Source organism: Protopterus annectens, chromosome 12.part0 (assembly GCF_019279795.1).
Source record: "Protopterus annectens isolate FY-2018-M chromosome 12.part0, PAN1.0, whole genome shotgun sequence".
Taxonomy (NCBI): Eukaryota; Metazoa; Chordata; order Ceratodontiformes; family Protopteridae; genus Protopterus; species Protopterus annectens.
In genome coordinates, this window is record NC_056746.1 from 408,044,248 (window position 1) to 408,061,476 (window position 17,229).

Here is a 17,229-nt window from a genome sequence, read left to right on the forward strand (position 1 = left end):
CATACCTAACATTTGCCAGTTTGCTTTCCCTATGGCATGAAACAATAATTCTACATCTGTCGACTATGAGGATTAAATTCTTAACATCCATTAGAAGGGAATCTCCAATAATCATCACTTATGACTCCATAGCTAGGTATTTGATCAGAATGATTAAGTAGTAAGTAGTGAGGATTTTCTCAGTATCTGTATGAGATTTGCTTAGGTTTTTCTAGTGGACAAAGGTACACCTGGAGTGTTCTTGCACACTAAGAGCACCGCCTAAGACTCTTCTACATTTTCTTCTTAGAATATATGCTCTCCATGCCTATATTATAATCATTGGTCCTAAATATTTTATTAATCCACTTTGGAACCTTGTTATAACAAGAGAGCTAGCAACCAGCATTAGCATATAGCCTTAGTGCATGAACCAACATATGGCCATACTGTGAACAAGAGGACTGCATGTCACTCAGACCATCAGTGGCTACTCCTTCATTCATTTATTCTAGACTCTGAGGCTGATCCACCCTTACCTTGCCCAATAGCTCCTCTGCCTTTGCCCATTTGGCCCATTCATTTTGGTGGAATGGGAACTAAGTATACTCTGGTTAGGTGAGAACTGTATGGCCCATTTGTTTCTGCCCAGTCCCCATTCAGCTCTGCATTCCTCATTAGGACTTGGTCAGTATGGAGAAGGTCAGCTTGCTGGTCTTGGGAGGGGACAGCCTATCTTCTCACTGTGGCAAAATCCCACCTCGTTAACTCCTCTGTGCACGCAGTCACTGTATCCCAAGGGAAAACATACCTTTGCATACAATTTTCTCCTCAGCTGCCTAGTACAAATGCACTAATGGTAGCATATGCTTGGAACTCCTTTGTGTGTATGCCTAGTGCTCCTACAAGGTGTCACCTGTTTGGTGAGCCAGAACTTCTCTCCTTGTCAGGATGGGTGAGCTGGTGCTTTATCCCTGTATGCTATGGAGTTGGCTCTGCTTTCTACTAAGTTGGTAGCCTGAACTATAACTTGTACTCCAGAATTACTATTTCTGTCAACAAAGTTAATTTTGCGCACCTAAGAATAATTTGAATCTGTTTGTAGAGCAATGGTATAAACTACCTTGCCAAGAACATTAGAATAGCAAAATAAAACATTTCTGTTGAAGTGGATGCATCCATTAGCAAGGAATCTTGATATGCTAAGACAGATTGCAACCCAATATTATACTCTGACCTTGTATATGAAACCTATGGCTTCCCAGTATGCAAGTTGCCCATTTGAGTAGCAATATCAGTTGAGCTGTTAGTCTGGGAATACATTTTCATTACTAAGTTTATTGATAACATCCCATGCCATCCCTTGGGGTATATATGTGCCAAGAGAAACACAGAGTTGAAAATCCTATTTCTGTTAAGTCCTTCAGGCAGTATTTTCCCATTTCCTCCAAGATGGAGGTAAATAAACTTGAATAATACACTATGCAGCTTACCCACCTTGAAAATGAGAACTCTTAGTAAAGTATAACAACCAGTAAATGTGAGAAAATAATCCATGATATTAAAATAGACTATGCTATGATTCTGTTTTACACTTCTGTAATGTACAGCACAGATTGAAACATACAGTATACAGCTGTAAACACTACCGAAACTAAGTAATAGATTTTTTAATGTCCCATTTGTTGACCACGGAAGAGCTTTGATCCAAGAAGACTGTTGTCAGGCTTACCCTGGGAAAAGTGAGAAAAAAGTAAGACTAGACAAAGGTGATAGATGAAGGGTGCAAATACAATATTAAGTATGCAGAAACATTATAACAATGTCACATAGCTTTCTAATGGAGTCAAAGTGTATCTAATACAGCATCTAACATGCAAAAACATTATAACAAAATAGCAGACGTGTCACTAACAAAGTAGGAACCTGTCTAATACCGACGTGAAACAAGCAAGCAAATATTGCAGCTTTTGAATGACAATAATTTCTGCTTACAAACAGGTGTCTAAGAAGTACTTTATACAGTGCTGCTTTAAACCCAAATCCCAGCTCTTTGCCTAAAAAATAAAATGGCAACCTTTGCCTGATGATTAATTTTGTCCATAAGCGGCTGTGTTAAATCTGATATAGTTTTAGTAGTTTAATATTGCCTTCATTGGGTAGGGCTTATATCAAACATCCTACAGTACAATGTAGTGTAATTTAATTGTAAAATAAGTTGTTATATTATTTTTGTAACATTTGCTAGTGTATCTGAAGTGCCAGTAAAAGACTTGTATTTAGTGTACCATGCTGTGCAACAAACTGATTGTCTCTTGTATATGGGTCTCTGCCTGTTTTGTTCTCCTACCACCCCCAAATCCTCAGCCCTCCAGCTCATCTACTTTAAACACTCCTGTCGTCTTCCGTAACACACCCACATCAACCTTCCCATTAAAGTAAAATGGCATCTGCTGTATAAAAGACAATCATAGCTATCCCCAGCTATCATATTGGATACACTTTAGCAAACACTTGTTGAATAGACTACTTTCATATACTGTTCAATCGATGTAAAACACATACAGTCTACTGAAGCAATTTTGTTTCCATGACACATCTGCTCATCACTTTTCATACTGCCATTAATCCCCTGGAATCCATTCTATATATTTCACTTAACCGTTAGGGTTCTGTCCTTTCATCGTGTTCACCTTCCTGACAGTTTTTTTCTCTGCTACTCATATTGGCACAATCTACCATAGACCACATAAATCTACCCAACTCAAATTACATACACATGTACCTGACCCACATCTGTCACATGTACTCAGAACAGCCCATACACATACACCCAACCCACATCTGTCACCTGTCACATGCACTCAGAGAAGCCCATACACATACACCTAAGCCACATCTGTCACATGCACTCATAGCAGTCCATACACATACACCTAACTGACATCTGTCACATGCACTCAGAGCAACCCATACACATACACCCAACCCACATCTGTCACATGCACTCAGAGCAGTCCATACACATACACCTAACCGACATCTGTCACATGCACTCAAGGCAATCCATACACATACACCCAACCCACATCTGTCACATGCAGTCAGAGCAGCCCATACACATACACCAAACCCATATCTGTCACATGCACTCAGAGCAGTCCATACACATACACCTAACCAACATCTGCCACATCCAGTCGGAACAGCCCATACACATACACCTAACCCACATCTGTCACATGCACTCAGAGCAGCCAATACACATACACTTAGCCATCATCTGTCACATGCACTCAGAGAAGTCCATACACATACACCTAAGTGACATCTGTCACATGCACTCAGAGCAGCCCGTACACATACACCCAACCCACATCTGTCACATGCACTCAGAACAGCCCATACACGTGCACCCAACCCACATCTGTCACATGTACTCAGAGCAGCCCATACACATACACCTAACTGAGCCACCCATACACATGCACCCAACCCACATCTGTCACATGCACTCAGAACAGCCCATACATATACATCCAACCCACATCTGTCACATGCACTCAGAGCAGTCCATAAACATACACCTAACCAACATCTGTCACATGCATGCAGAGCAGTCCATACACATAGACCTAATCCACATCTGTGACTGTCACATAAACTCAGAGCAGCCCATACACATAAACCAACCCACATCTGTCACATGCATTCAGAGCAGCCCATACACATACACCTATCCCACAACTGTCATTTGCACTCGGAGCAGCCCATACACATACACCTAAGCCACTTCTGTCAGTTGCACTCAGAGCAGCCCATACACATACACCTAACTCATAACTGTCACATGCACTCAGAGCACCCACTGTATGTATCTCCTGAGCTATTGTCCACCTCCTCAATACACATCTTTAACAATAGATATCTCTTACCCAATTGAAAGTGACAGCATCCATCCTATTATCTATCTATAGTAAATACAAACCTCAATTTTGCTTAGCTTTGTTATTCTGCCAACTTCAAAGATCTGGAGACATTCATCCAAACCTTGGCCCTTCCACCTCTTATGTATCTTACATCCAATTAACCATGAACAGCAAAGCAGGATAAAGAACCAATAAACAACCAAACCATCCTGCAAACAAGGGATATTCAACCAGGAAATGTATAGCCACCGCAATTGTTGACCTGGTCATACTCTCCTGGGTAATTCAATATGTTTTTAACTCCAGATTTCAAAACTATTGCAAATTTTATTGTTATTTTCTTGATGATATATTTATTCTCTGGACTAGGACCTTTGAAATGTTAGAATAATTTTTTGAATATAGTAATTCATCAAATTAATTTTTTTAAGATTTGCTTATAATTTTTCACACATTTATTTGGATATTTTACTTGAGAAAAAAGAGGGGGTGGAATTACATCAAACATATTTAGGAAACAACATTCTCAAATTCCTATTTACATTTTAATTGTTGTCACCCTCTAAAGAAGGGCCTTGGAAAAGGACAATTTGTGAGGTTGGCCAGGTGGTCTCCAATGACCAGGAATCTGATGTTCAGTAGAACATCCTTGCTTGAATGTTTTTGGATAGAGTTTACCCCCTAACTTGATCAAACAATTGAAGAATGAAGTTAAAATGGGGAACCATCAACGATTTAAAGTACTTCTAGGGAGTGTTTCAGACCCTGGAGATACAGGCAGTACACACATGGGCATGATAACAATGAATTTATATTTAACACAGCATTTGTTTTGAAATATTTTTCTTATACTCATCAAATTAAAAGAATATTATAAAACAATTGGGATATATTTAGGTTTGACCAGTGGACTACTGAAACTTTAGGGACTAGCCCACAATTTGCACACAAAAGAGGAAGGAATTTTAAAGATAATTTGGAAAAATCTGAAGAAAATTCCACTACATATGACTTACACAACTCCAGTTTTAATATGAACAAATGTGGGCAGTGTAGTCAATGCCACATATACGGGTAGGAAAAACTGTCATGGTAAGAGGCAATGTTATTCACCTGGCTCAGAGCAGTAACTGCAGTTCCAATGGATGTAGTCTACATTAGTATTTGGACAACATGTGATGCGTTTTATATAGGAAAAACAGAAAGAGCCTTGTATAAAAGGATATACGTGCAGTATTATGATATCAGAAAATGTAATGTTATTAATGCCATATACAAACATTCCTATACATGCCCTGGACATAGTGATCTTAAATTTGCAGTACTATAATAGGTCTGTTTAAATCCTCAGGTTGGACCCTGGGAGACCCTAGTTGAATATACAGAACTGCAATGGCAGCTTAGGCTGTTGGCAGATCGGACCCTAAGATTAAATGATCGTCTTTCCATAGCAAGTGTTTTAAAGCTTAGGGCAGTGAAGTTTTAAAGATGGAAAACTCAAGCTTTGCATTATTGTATGTTATATTCATGTCTTACATCATTATTAATTTTGTAAATTTTACTATGTAAGGTTGATTGATCTCTACAATATAGTAGGCCAAGTTTTATAACATAAATTCCATGGCACAATGTTTCCGTTTTAAATATTTTAATATTTTAATACAACTGAGTTAAAAAGGTTTTTGATGGTCATAGATATAAAAAATTTCAAATACAAATATATCTTAATATATTTACATATATTTATATGGTTCTACTTTGTTTTGTTGAATGTCATTTCACTGAATTTCATTTCACCATGACCACTTCCATGAAAACTCAAATTACTGAAAACTCATTTCACTGAATCTCAGTTCACTGAACTGCAGTTAGTGTGTAGAGTACTGTAAGGCAAGTAAAAGGTATATGCCCTTTTCCCCACTGTAGTGTGATGCTGGAGTTAGTATATATAGTTAGGGGGGTGTGGGGCATTGGGGGTGTGGGAGTTGTAGCCCCCACTTAGTTTGAGTACATATTGTCTTCTGGAGAGAGTTAGTCATTGGTGTTGTAACTATGCTTGTCTATTGTTTAAAATGTATTGTTTTGAAGTTTTTGGTAAAATACAATATAAAACAAACAATATGGGGGGGGGGCTACGCCCCCACACCCCCCTAACTATATATACTAACTCTAGGATCACACTACAGTGGGGAAAAGGGCGTATACCTTTTACTTGCCTCATGGTACTCTATACAGTGCCATATATACTAAGTTCAGTTCAGTGAAATGATATTCAGTGAAATGAGTTTTCAGTAATTTGTGTTTTCAAGTGATGTGGTTGGGATGAAATGAAATTCAGTGAAATGAGATTCAACGAAACAAAGGAAACCCATTTATACATAATGTTTATTTATTGCATTATTTTATATTTATTATTGATTATTGACTTGCACAACTGGCTTATCAGCTGTTTCTTTTTTATACGTGTTTTAATACAGCTATATGAATTCAAACACATATTTGTTTTGTAATGTAGATTTGGTTTAAAAACAATTTTTTTCCTGCTTAAATAGGAGTTGTGACTTTAACCAGACAGTACTTACAAGGGAGATTTACACTGATTTAATGATTTGTTTTAATTCATTCATGAATTAATCAGGTGGCTTTTTAAGTGCTTACTAAATAAAAGAAGAGTGTTTTTTGGGCTCTGTGTTCCTGATGAAGGCCTTTATGTTACAAGGACGAAAGTAATTAATCTGTTTTTCTATTTTTGCATTAATAAATTGTTGCTCTACAACAATTATTGAGGCTGTAGATTTCCTGGTTGACCATCCCTTGTTTGCAGGATTGTTTGTTTGTTTATCTTACATTCACAAGTCAAGGCCTAATGACTGACTGTACCATGATACCTCATCCCCCAAACAATTTCACCTTAAGACTCTTTCATGTAAATATACAAAGCATCTGTAACAAAATAACTGAACTCCTTTCCCAGATGGCACAGTGTGCCACATAAATTATTGCCATATTCTTGTCATCACAGAAACCTGGCTAAAAAAGTTAAAGAATTTATTAATCAAGGTAGATATACCCTATGTGTTCCAGTCTCTATACTTATCAATAGTTCCATAACAGAATCACAAAAATCTGGAAGCAATTTTATGTATCACCTGTACATAACGGTGGCATATCTGAAGCTCTTGGTTACTTCAGACCAATTGCCATGCTACCTCCACTACTAGATATTGGAAATGTGTGCTCAGTCACAATTATTGTAGTACCCTTTAGACCAAAAACTACTTCTAGTGTCCAACATGGATTATGTCCTAACCCCAGCACAAAAGCGACTGACTAAATATCTTTCCTAAATGCCATCAACCTACACTGTAATAACAATCTTTTGGTTTCTGACACTTTTCTTGATCTCTCAAAGGCCTTCAACATAATCTTTCATTGTAAACTACTCCATAAGCATACCATTCTCAGCCTCTCTAATAACACTATCAAATATTTATTTATTTATTTATTTATTTAAATTTGTTGACCGGGAGTGTCCGACTGGACGTGGGTCCATTTTCAGCGGAGGCCCGGGGAGAAAAGCTCCACAGTAAAATAAACAGACAGTAGTTACATTGGATTACATAGCGATTAACAATTTAACACAGAAATTACTTACAACATATTTACAGATGAAGAACATAGTACATCAGTAGACAACTAGAATCTTTATCTGTGAAGTACATAACAGGCATTAACAAATGTAACAATGAGAAGTTCCTGCTGTATAATAAGTACTAGGCTTATGAGCATCTGAGCTTGCTATCATCAAGGTAGTTAGTGGAAGTGAAAGAAAGGTAGTAGTTGGATGGGGTGGATGATATTAGAGTGGGAGTTGCAAGGGCATAGCCAGCATGTTTTTAGGTGCGCTTTTAATAAAGTTTTGAAGTTGGTGCATGATGGTACGGAGGTAATTGTGGGTGGGAGTGAGTTCCATAATTTGGCTATGGCGCAAGAGAATAGTGCTTCACCAGCAGAGTTATTGGCTTTAGTGATCTGCAAGTGATTTTTGTTGCTGGATCTTAGTGGTCTGGTGGTGCGATAGGGTTGGAGTAGATTCTGGAGGGATGGGACATTTAGTGGATGGTTTACTAGTTTGTGGGTGAGTGAGAGTTGATACCACTGAAGGAGGTGAGGGAGTTCAAGCCAGCCCAGTTCAGCAAGTGAGAGACAGTGGTGACTACGGTAGGATGCCCCTGTGGCGAATTTGCGATTTTGTTGTAGCAGGTCTCTAGCTTGTTTAGATCACATTGCCTTAGGTTGGTATATACTGGAGAGGCATAAAGTAGGGTGGAGATAAGGTGGGAATTTGCTATTGAAATCTTTGCTGCTTTGGTGAGAAATTGTTTATTTCTGTACAATGCTCCTAGTTTTTTGTGGACTTTTTATGGTCATGGATATGTGAATGTCAAATTTTAGTTTATTGTCTATTTCCACTCCTAGCAATTTGGTGTGATCAGTTGGGTATATAGTGGTGTTGTCTTTTGCTGTGATGTTAAAGTGAGAGTTGTTTTGAGTATGTTTGGTGGGTTGGAAGATGAGTAGTTTAGTTTTGTTTGGGTTGAGTATTAATTGGGCATTGGATAACCATGTTTCAACAGAGGAAAAGGCTTCCTGTGTGACTTTTGCAGTTTGGGTAGGGACTGGGCTGAGCAGATGATGGTAGAGTCATCTGCGTATTGGATGAGTGTGCCATGTTTGGTGGCAGAGGCTAGATTATTGGTGTAAACAGAGAAAAGTAGGGGTCCAAGGATGGATCCTTGGGGAACCCCTATGGAGACAGGTAGTTGGGGAGATATGTCATTCTGCCATACAACGGATTGTTGGCGGTCAGACAGGTAACTCTGAAACCAGTTGGTGACTGATTGTGAGAAGGATAGGTTATTGAGGACAGAGATAAGTTGTTTGTGTGGGACCATGTCAAATGCTTTAGATAGGTCTAGGAAAGTAGCAGAGGAGAGATAGCCATTGTTTTATGCTGAAGGATAGTGTTTGTAAAGGAGAGTAAGGCAGTGGTGGTGCTATGGTTTGGTGGAAACCATGCTGAGTACTGGAAAGGAGGTTGTTAGTAAGGAGGTAGTGTGAGACCTGAGAGTGTATGCATCTCTCTAGTATTTTGGAGAGTGGGGAGAGAATAGCTATGGGGTGGTAATTGGTTAGTTCTGCAGAGGGTCCGCCTTTGTGGAGGGGAATTATATGTGAGACTTTCCACAATGTGGGAACGTAACTTTCTGACAGAGATCGGTTAATCAAGATGGATACTGGGTAGGCCAGAGCATCAGCTGCGATTTGTAGGTATTCACTTGGGAGGTTGTCTGCTGCTAATTTGGTGGGTTTAAGTTTAGTTAAGAGTTTTCTTATGTTGGAGGTAGGTACAGGAGAAAAAGAGAAGGCAGTGGAGAGATTACTAGTTGAAGGTGTGGGTTGGAGGGGAGGGGGGTTGTGTTGTTTAGCTAGTGATAGTATGGTTTGGGTGAAGTGTGTGTTGAATGAGGTAGCAATATTTTCTGAGGAGTGAGGGATGTTAGGAGGAGGGGTACTGACTTTACCTGGGTGGAGGATGGAGTTTATGGAGGACCAGAATGGTTTGGGGCTGTGTTGTGAGGAGTCTAGGGCAGACTGGTAGTATTGGAATTTGACCCATTTTATTAGCTTTTGACTCTATTGCGTAGTTCTAGGAATTTCTGTCTAGCTGCGGGGTTTTGGTTTTGCCAGTGCTCCCAGGCTTTATCCCGGTTTTCATTTCTGACTTAGTGGTTTTCTGTAGCCATGGGGAGGGTTGTGCTTTGGTTCTGGAAAATCTTATGGGGCATGGTAATTAAGGATGTTCAGGAAGGTAGAATTAAAAGATTCAACTGTGTCATCTAGACTGAGGTACTTTAGAGCATGCCAGTTACATTCTTTGAGGGATGAGATGAATGTGAGTGGGTTAAAGTTTATTTTTTACGTATTTGACGATAGATGACAGGTTTAGCTTGGTACAGGTATTTTTGAGTAGGAATGTTGGGGAGTGATCACTGAGGCTATCTGATAAGCAGCCTGTTATATATGACTGGGGGTTCTTACTGACTAGTATCCAATCTAGGGTAGAGTGCTTGCTGGAGTTTTTATTTATCCTTGTTGGTGACTGGACTAGTTGGGTGAAGCCATGAAGGTGTACATGATGGGTTGGATTGTTGCCAGAACAGGATTGCCAGTCAATATTGAAATCACCTAAGATGATAGTTTCTTGGGGGAGATGGTGGGTAGACCAGCTGAGGAGGTTTTCTAGTGGAGGGATGTTTTGGCCAGGTGGGAAGTAGCATCCAATTATGTTGATGGTTTTGTTTCAAGTTAATTTTGAGGTTGGTATATATTATTTCTTCATTGCCTATTTGTGGAGCTGATGATTTTAAGATCTGGATGTTTAGATGTTGTTTAAATATTATAGCTACACCACCTCCTTTTTTGTTTAGACGGTCTACTCTTAATATGCTGTAACCTGTAGGGAGTATTTGCTCACTGGTAATGTAAGGTTTTAGCCAGGTTTCTGTCAGGACGACTATATCTGGGGAGTATAAGTCTATGGTGGCATGGAGTTCATGGACTTTGTTGGATATACTTCTAATATTTAGGCTTAGTAGAAGGAAGTCACTTGGCTTTCTATTGGCTGTAATATGGGAGAAGTTGTGATTTCTAGTCTGATTATGAGGACTGGGGTTGGAGATGGTAGGGCCAGGATTGGGGTGGATGTCTCCACTTAGGGCTAGGTTTGATATGCATGAGATTATTAGTTTTCTCAGTTTTTGAATGTGTTTGTTTATAAGGGAAATTTTATGATTGTTCACTGTGGGTAATAGGTATGGTGGGAGGGTTACTATGTTAAGTTGTAGGGATGCTTTACATTTGAGTAATATAGTTGGTAGAATATGTGGGTGGTGCATAGGGATGGTTCTTGAGCTGGTGGGAGGGGAGCTGAGTATAGGTGAGACATGGGTGGTGGTGAGAGTAGTAGTACAGTGGTAGTGGTTGAGTGGGGGAATGATGGAGCTTTGGTAGGATGTAAGATATGCAAGGAGAGTGCATGCAGTGAGCAAAGGAAAGGTATGCTTGTACATGTCAGTTGAGGAGGTGTGATAGTAGAGGGAATGTGGAGGAGGTAGTGTTGGGTTAGCACTGTGGTTGGCTATTGGAAAGATGGGAGGGGTTTGAGTGCAATAAAGGTGGGACCACTGGGGCGGAGGAATAGGGGCAGGGCGGGAGCGGCGGTAGAGACCCTGTTAGGTTCCTGTATGAGGGCTGGAAACAATCACAAAGCAAGACAAGTATGTGTTAAGAACAATCACAATTGACCAAGGACTGCTCTGAAACTGTAAGTCTTGTCTTAATTTCTCAGGTGGAAAACCAGGATAACCTTGTATCAGTAGGCTACTGTGGTATAGATTAAATAAACAAACACACAGTATTGATCAGTTATGGATACTATTTTCTAACAGAAGGGAATAAGAGAAAGTGGAAGATGTGTGTGGTGGTGGTGGTGGGGGGGGGGCTGCTTACAGCCAAAGCACAGTGCTCTCCAGGGGAAAATGAAGATCGGCTCAAACAGTTAGACACATACTCAAAGTTAACTGTAGCTGTTTGCAGACAGTTCAGACCCGGACTGCACTTTTCTTATAGGAATGTTAAAGGTGGTACCGCAGTTGAATACTTAAAAGCGGTGTTAGGTCTAGAAAAGAAGAGTACAGAGAGGAGTAAGCACCTTTGAGATGGTAAATATATATTATAAAGATTATAAAAAACACACTGAGCAAATAGCTACCACATGCAATGTCCTGAACCACTACTTAGTATATGCAGATACTGAGCCAATTGGAAGAACACTAGAAAACAAAACACAGATGCAGCCACAGATAAAAATATAGCGAGCAGCAATCTGTCGTGGTTCTCTAATGTGATTCTATCCACCAGTAACAGCACAGACCTATAGAAATAATTTAGACACTAGTATGAGCTGTCTACACACAACACTATTACATGAATAACATTAGTGAACAAGGTGCAGCTATGCAAATAGATCATACATACTATTATACTAGTAACAACTTGGTGCATGCCATAGTAACATCAAAAATAAAGCATAAAACATATTAGATGTCTAACACAATTCAACATATACAGTTGTAAAACGTCTAATACAATTCAACATAAATAGGCATTTACAGTTGTAAAACACTTACTGGAGAGACACTGAGCCTTCATGGGGCCTGTAGCAGAGTGGATTGTAGTTTTACAAATGGTGCCTGCCACAGGTAATATTTATTAACTCTGGGATTGTCTTAAGGTAATAAACAGGGGAGGGGAGGGGAGAACAAGGGTGTGAGCAGGCAGTTCTGGTGGTTCCACAGCTACCCATGTGACTGAATTCAATGCATTGGCTGGCAAACTGTATACTCTGCCTCCCTCCATATTAATATTGGTATCTTTCAGGGCTTTGTTAAATAAAACAAAAATAAATATTTGTAAATATTTGTACATAAAGCTGTAGATTAATCCTCACTATTCAGTATGCAGATGACTCTACCCTTATTTACTGTTCCCATTCCATTAATGACCACCAAGCCAAAGCCCAGGAATTGTACTTTTCATTTGAATCCTGGGTACAACATGACCTAATACTTAATGCTGAAAAGACCAAAGTCATGCCCTTCCTACTTAGATCCAGTCATGTCACTCAGAGTAAATATTCTGTTACCTCTTCCAACAATATTATTATCAATATTGTCCTGAATATCAAACTCCACTGAGTTACACTGGACAATAAACTAAAATTTGACATCTGTATATCTAATGTCATTAAAAAATCATCAAAAATAAGATGCCTTATACAGACTCAAATGTATTGTACATAAAAACAAACCGGATTGAATTTCTCAGCTATAGTCAATACACACAAATAAAGGTATACCACTGTATCCTCTACCAACTGTTCAAATGTCCTTCTCTGACCTCAGTGTTGAAGTGGTACTGTCCCACAAGAGAACTCCTCTCTAAAGACAAATACCTTGCCTACCTGGACACTTTCTCAATTACACATGGTGAAGCCTTGTACTCATACCATGTGAACAAACTATGGAACCAGATTCCATCTGCCCTGTGACAACCTTGTACTCAAAACAATTTCAAGAAAAATCTCCATGCTCATCTCCTTAACTCTAAAGTCTGCCCCTGCTCTTCCTCTCCTGGTTAATCAGTTATCCCCTCCTCAGTTTCCTTTCTCTCAAGCAGCAAAGCCTCTCCTGTTATCATCAGTAACTCTAGAATTATGCTCTGTTCAGTGCTCTTCTTTTTTCTAACATTGATCATACTGATTGCTAAGTTTGCTTCTGAAGCTTTTCTTCCCAGGCCTCTGCTGCAAAGGGGCCAATGCCCGACTAAATCAGACCTTCCTGGTAAACAAATGCAAAGACAGGAAGAAAGAAAGAAAGAAAGAAGGAAAAGTACATACAAAATTATTGTACGTTAATTTAGGCAAAACTGACAGATAATAGGTAGATGGTGCAGGAAAGGTTACATGAGAATGTTCTTCTTCCTTCTAGACCTTTTCATCTTACCAAGTGTTGCATCACTACTTGCTACAGTTGCTGATTAAATAGCTTAAATTTAACAGGGAATACCTCTGTGGTCAGTTCAAACATCTCTAGCAGAATAATAAAAATACAGGAAAAAGCAAGTATGAAGAGAGGCCAGCTGCTTTTGGCCAGGTACCTACTGCCCCAGCACAGTCATCTTGAACTTCATATCCACACAAGCTGCACCCCGAGCGTTTATCACTCGCTACAGCTGCTGATTAAACAGGTTAAATTTCACGAAGAACACTTTTGTAGTCAGGACAAACAACAGCCCTGGCAAAACAATATTTCTTTATTCATGACTGAATACAATTTTTTCATGATATTTTAGGTTAACAGAATCAAAAATGCTTTATCTAGTACTATGCTCTATAAGGAGGATGTCTATTCCCAATCCATCAGTTTATATGTTGCAGACACTCTTTAATCTTTTAAAACTTTTTTAAATAACGTTTTAAATCTTAAAGTAAATATTAGTAAAATGTTATTATGGTTTAAAGTTATTGACATTTTAAAAATGAATTTCCTTGAACAGTTAACTTAAATTTTTATAAGTAAAATTCAGCCTGATGGTATGATGCTTTTTCTTTTATATTTACAAATTGATAATTGGTAAAGAGGTTAAGAATTTTTCTTTTATATATTTATTATATTGTTATTTGCAGTGATTATACCTGACCTGGTCTCCTGTTTCCCCATTATTATCCCTTCCAATCCCTTCATGTCTGATTTATCTATATAAACTACAATAAAAACTTAAAAAAAAAATCTCAATCAGAATGATATGAAGCATATACTACTATGGCACCTAATGACCCAATCCAAAATGGGATACAGTCAGATTTGTGTGGGATGGTCAGAGTTTCCTTTTGAACAAAAAGGAAATCATTCCAGAAAAGATTGTTGAATGTTTTGCAGATCTGTGAAAACAAACTACACACTTACTATGACAGTAACACTATCCCGGTTTATGTTGTATTAGACTTTGCATTCTGTTGAGATGTATTATAGTAACACTATCCAGGCTTATGTTCTATTAGACTTTGCATTCTGTTGAGATGTATTATAGTAACACTATCCAGGCTTATGTTCTATTAGACTTTGCATTCTGTTGAGATGGATTATAGTAACACTATCCATGCTTATGTTGTATTAGACTTTGCATTTTGTTGAGATGTATTATAGTAACACTATCCAGGCTTATGTTGTATTAGACTTTGCATTCTGTTGAGATGCATTATAGTAACACTATCCAGGCTTATGTTGTATTAGACTTTGCATTCTGTTGAGATGTATTATATTAACACTATCCAGGCTTATGTTTTATTAGACTTTGCATTCTGTTGAGATGTATTATAGTAACACTATCCAGGCTTATGTTGTATTAGACTTTGCATTCTGTTGAGATGTATTATAGTAACACTATCCAGGCTTATGTTGTATTAGACTTTGCATTCTGTTGAGATGTATTATAGTAACACTATCCAGGCTTATGTTGTATTAGACTTTGCATTCTGTTGAGATGTATTATCTTCCACTATCTAGAGTGATTCCTTGAACAACTAGCTGTAATAAATGGCTGCACATTCTAAGAAACACATGTGCTAATGAAAGGTGATAGAGACTTTGTTAATTCTGGCCCTTGAGTGTTCTGGAAGTAGGCCTTACAGCACATCTTTGTAATTTTCCCAGGGGGGATCTCATAGTGAGTTGCATTTGTGGATCCAGAAGCCTTCATGACTACAGTGGGAGTCTCAGAATCCCTAGAATTGAGAGTGGCTGGGGCAGTGCTGCTATTTTATTGCCTTATCCCTCTTAGTCATGATATGATTATCTGTAATACTCTCAGACTCCACTACAGATGAAACAGTCAATTAGTGTCCTCCTAATCCTCCCCCAGGATAGGACAGCTGGCTGTTGGCTGCTTAATCGTATACTGCCTACCAACCTTACCAGCAGATCAAGCCCACTTCTAAACATAAGTCACCAACAGAACAGACAATTTAAGTTCTACTATACAGAAAGGATAAATATTGAGTTGTTATAATGATATGTACTGACTGGATAAAATAAATGACTTAATATAGTTTGAACTCATAGGTTCATAGGCGGTTACTAGGCTAATGGCCCTAGGGCCTTTATAAGCCTAGCCATATAAAAATGTTTATACCCTAATTGAAGATAGTTAGATGGTCATTGTTAGCAGAGGAATTCTATGATAGCACCAACTACCCCTGTCCATGTGGGACATAGGTGCCACCCCCAGGGTGAATTTACGGTCACCCATACAATTGTCAAGGAGGGGCTCTGTTTGACGTGAAGTGGGAGCTTATTCCTTATGGTACGATGGTGAAATATTCTTGGAGTTAGTAAATGTTGGGTTCTGTAAGAATCCTGAGTCATATCTTTCTGTCTGTAACTATCTACAGTTATTTCTCATGAGACTAATTACCGTAATTAAACTAAAGGAGTTTCTTAGAAGTCTGCTGCTGCAAACTCAGACCCAGAAATGAGAGTTACAGCTATCCAGCCATTTTCTGATGGTTTATATGCAGTGTGTGTCCTTAATACTCTAAATAAACTGAAATTACATAATGAATACAAAAATAATGCCATATTTTATACTTTATGGAAAACAGGGCAAACCCTTGTCTGCCAGTTATGCTGTTTCAGCAGAGGAATATTTGTAACACATTACTACGCTATTTGTTTAAGGCGGCATCTCTAGGAGAAAACACCTGCAGAGATCTGCAGAGATATTTTATGCTGTGCAATGTGAATGCATTTGACATTTTAGAAAACTGTAAATAAGACTTTTTATATCTGTGCGTGTGTGTTAATAAAATTTTGTTTTGATTTTACAGATGCGAAAATGAACCAGGATATAATAGAAACTTTTAGATCATGCCACGTTTGTTTGATAGTCAGTAAATGCATGTGGTGTGTTTCTGAGAATAAGTGGAAACCTGTTTTTAGTGTAGTATAACAGATTACACTGAGACTGCATTCAGTTGTGATTGTGGGAAGATGGGTTAATTAATTTTTTTGACTGTATAAATGACGTTTGGATTACTGTGTTTATTCACTATAGTCCTGTTATCAGCATGCATTCTGGAAATTACTTTCAGATAGTCAGCAGGGCATCATTCTGTGTTCAGTTATAGTAAATATTGACCTGTTTTTAAAATACTAGGAAAATATAGCAGAACAGTTTGCTTTAGTCTACATTTCAGAAGCTTCCATTTATTTTATTGATTCAAAGTACTTTGCAGAAAAAAATTCTCAGTTTTTTTTTTTTTTTTTGCATAATCATTTCATGTAGCATTTCATGCTTTTAATTCAGTCACCTGTTTAGAGTATCAGAATAATTTCTATGGCAAAAGTTGAAAAACCTGGCTGGAAGGCTGGACAATATAAAATAATAGGATGAATCAGGGGACAGTATGCCAGATTTCCCACAGAAATATTTTTTAAACAATGCAATTAAATATCCCGAAACTGCAAATTCTGAGTTGTTTTTTCAGTTCATTTTAGGTTCTAGCATGGTTGATAACAACTGATAGAGCTTTCAAGAAAGTAATGTAAGCATGTAAAAAAGAACATACTGAACATGCTTTCCTCTGGAATACTGTCTGCCATAAATCTGTGTTCCTTCAAGTCAGATGTTCAAGTACTGG

General features: G+C 38.3%; 1 protein-coding gene across 3 annotated transcripts in view; it reads left to right on the forward strand.

Annotated features, from left to right (window-relative positions):
* LOC122816610 (regulator of G-protein signaling 11-like) overlaps positions 1-17,229 on the forward strand; it is a 1,281,503-nt gene that overhangs the window by 657,586 nt on the left and 606,688 nt on the right. The gene's annotated exons all lie outside the window — the stretch shown is intronic.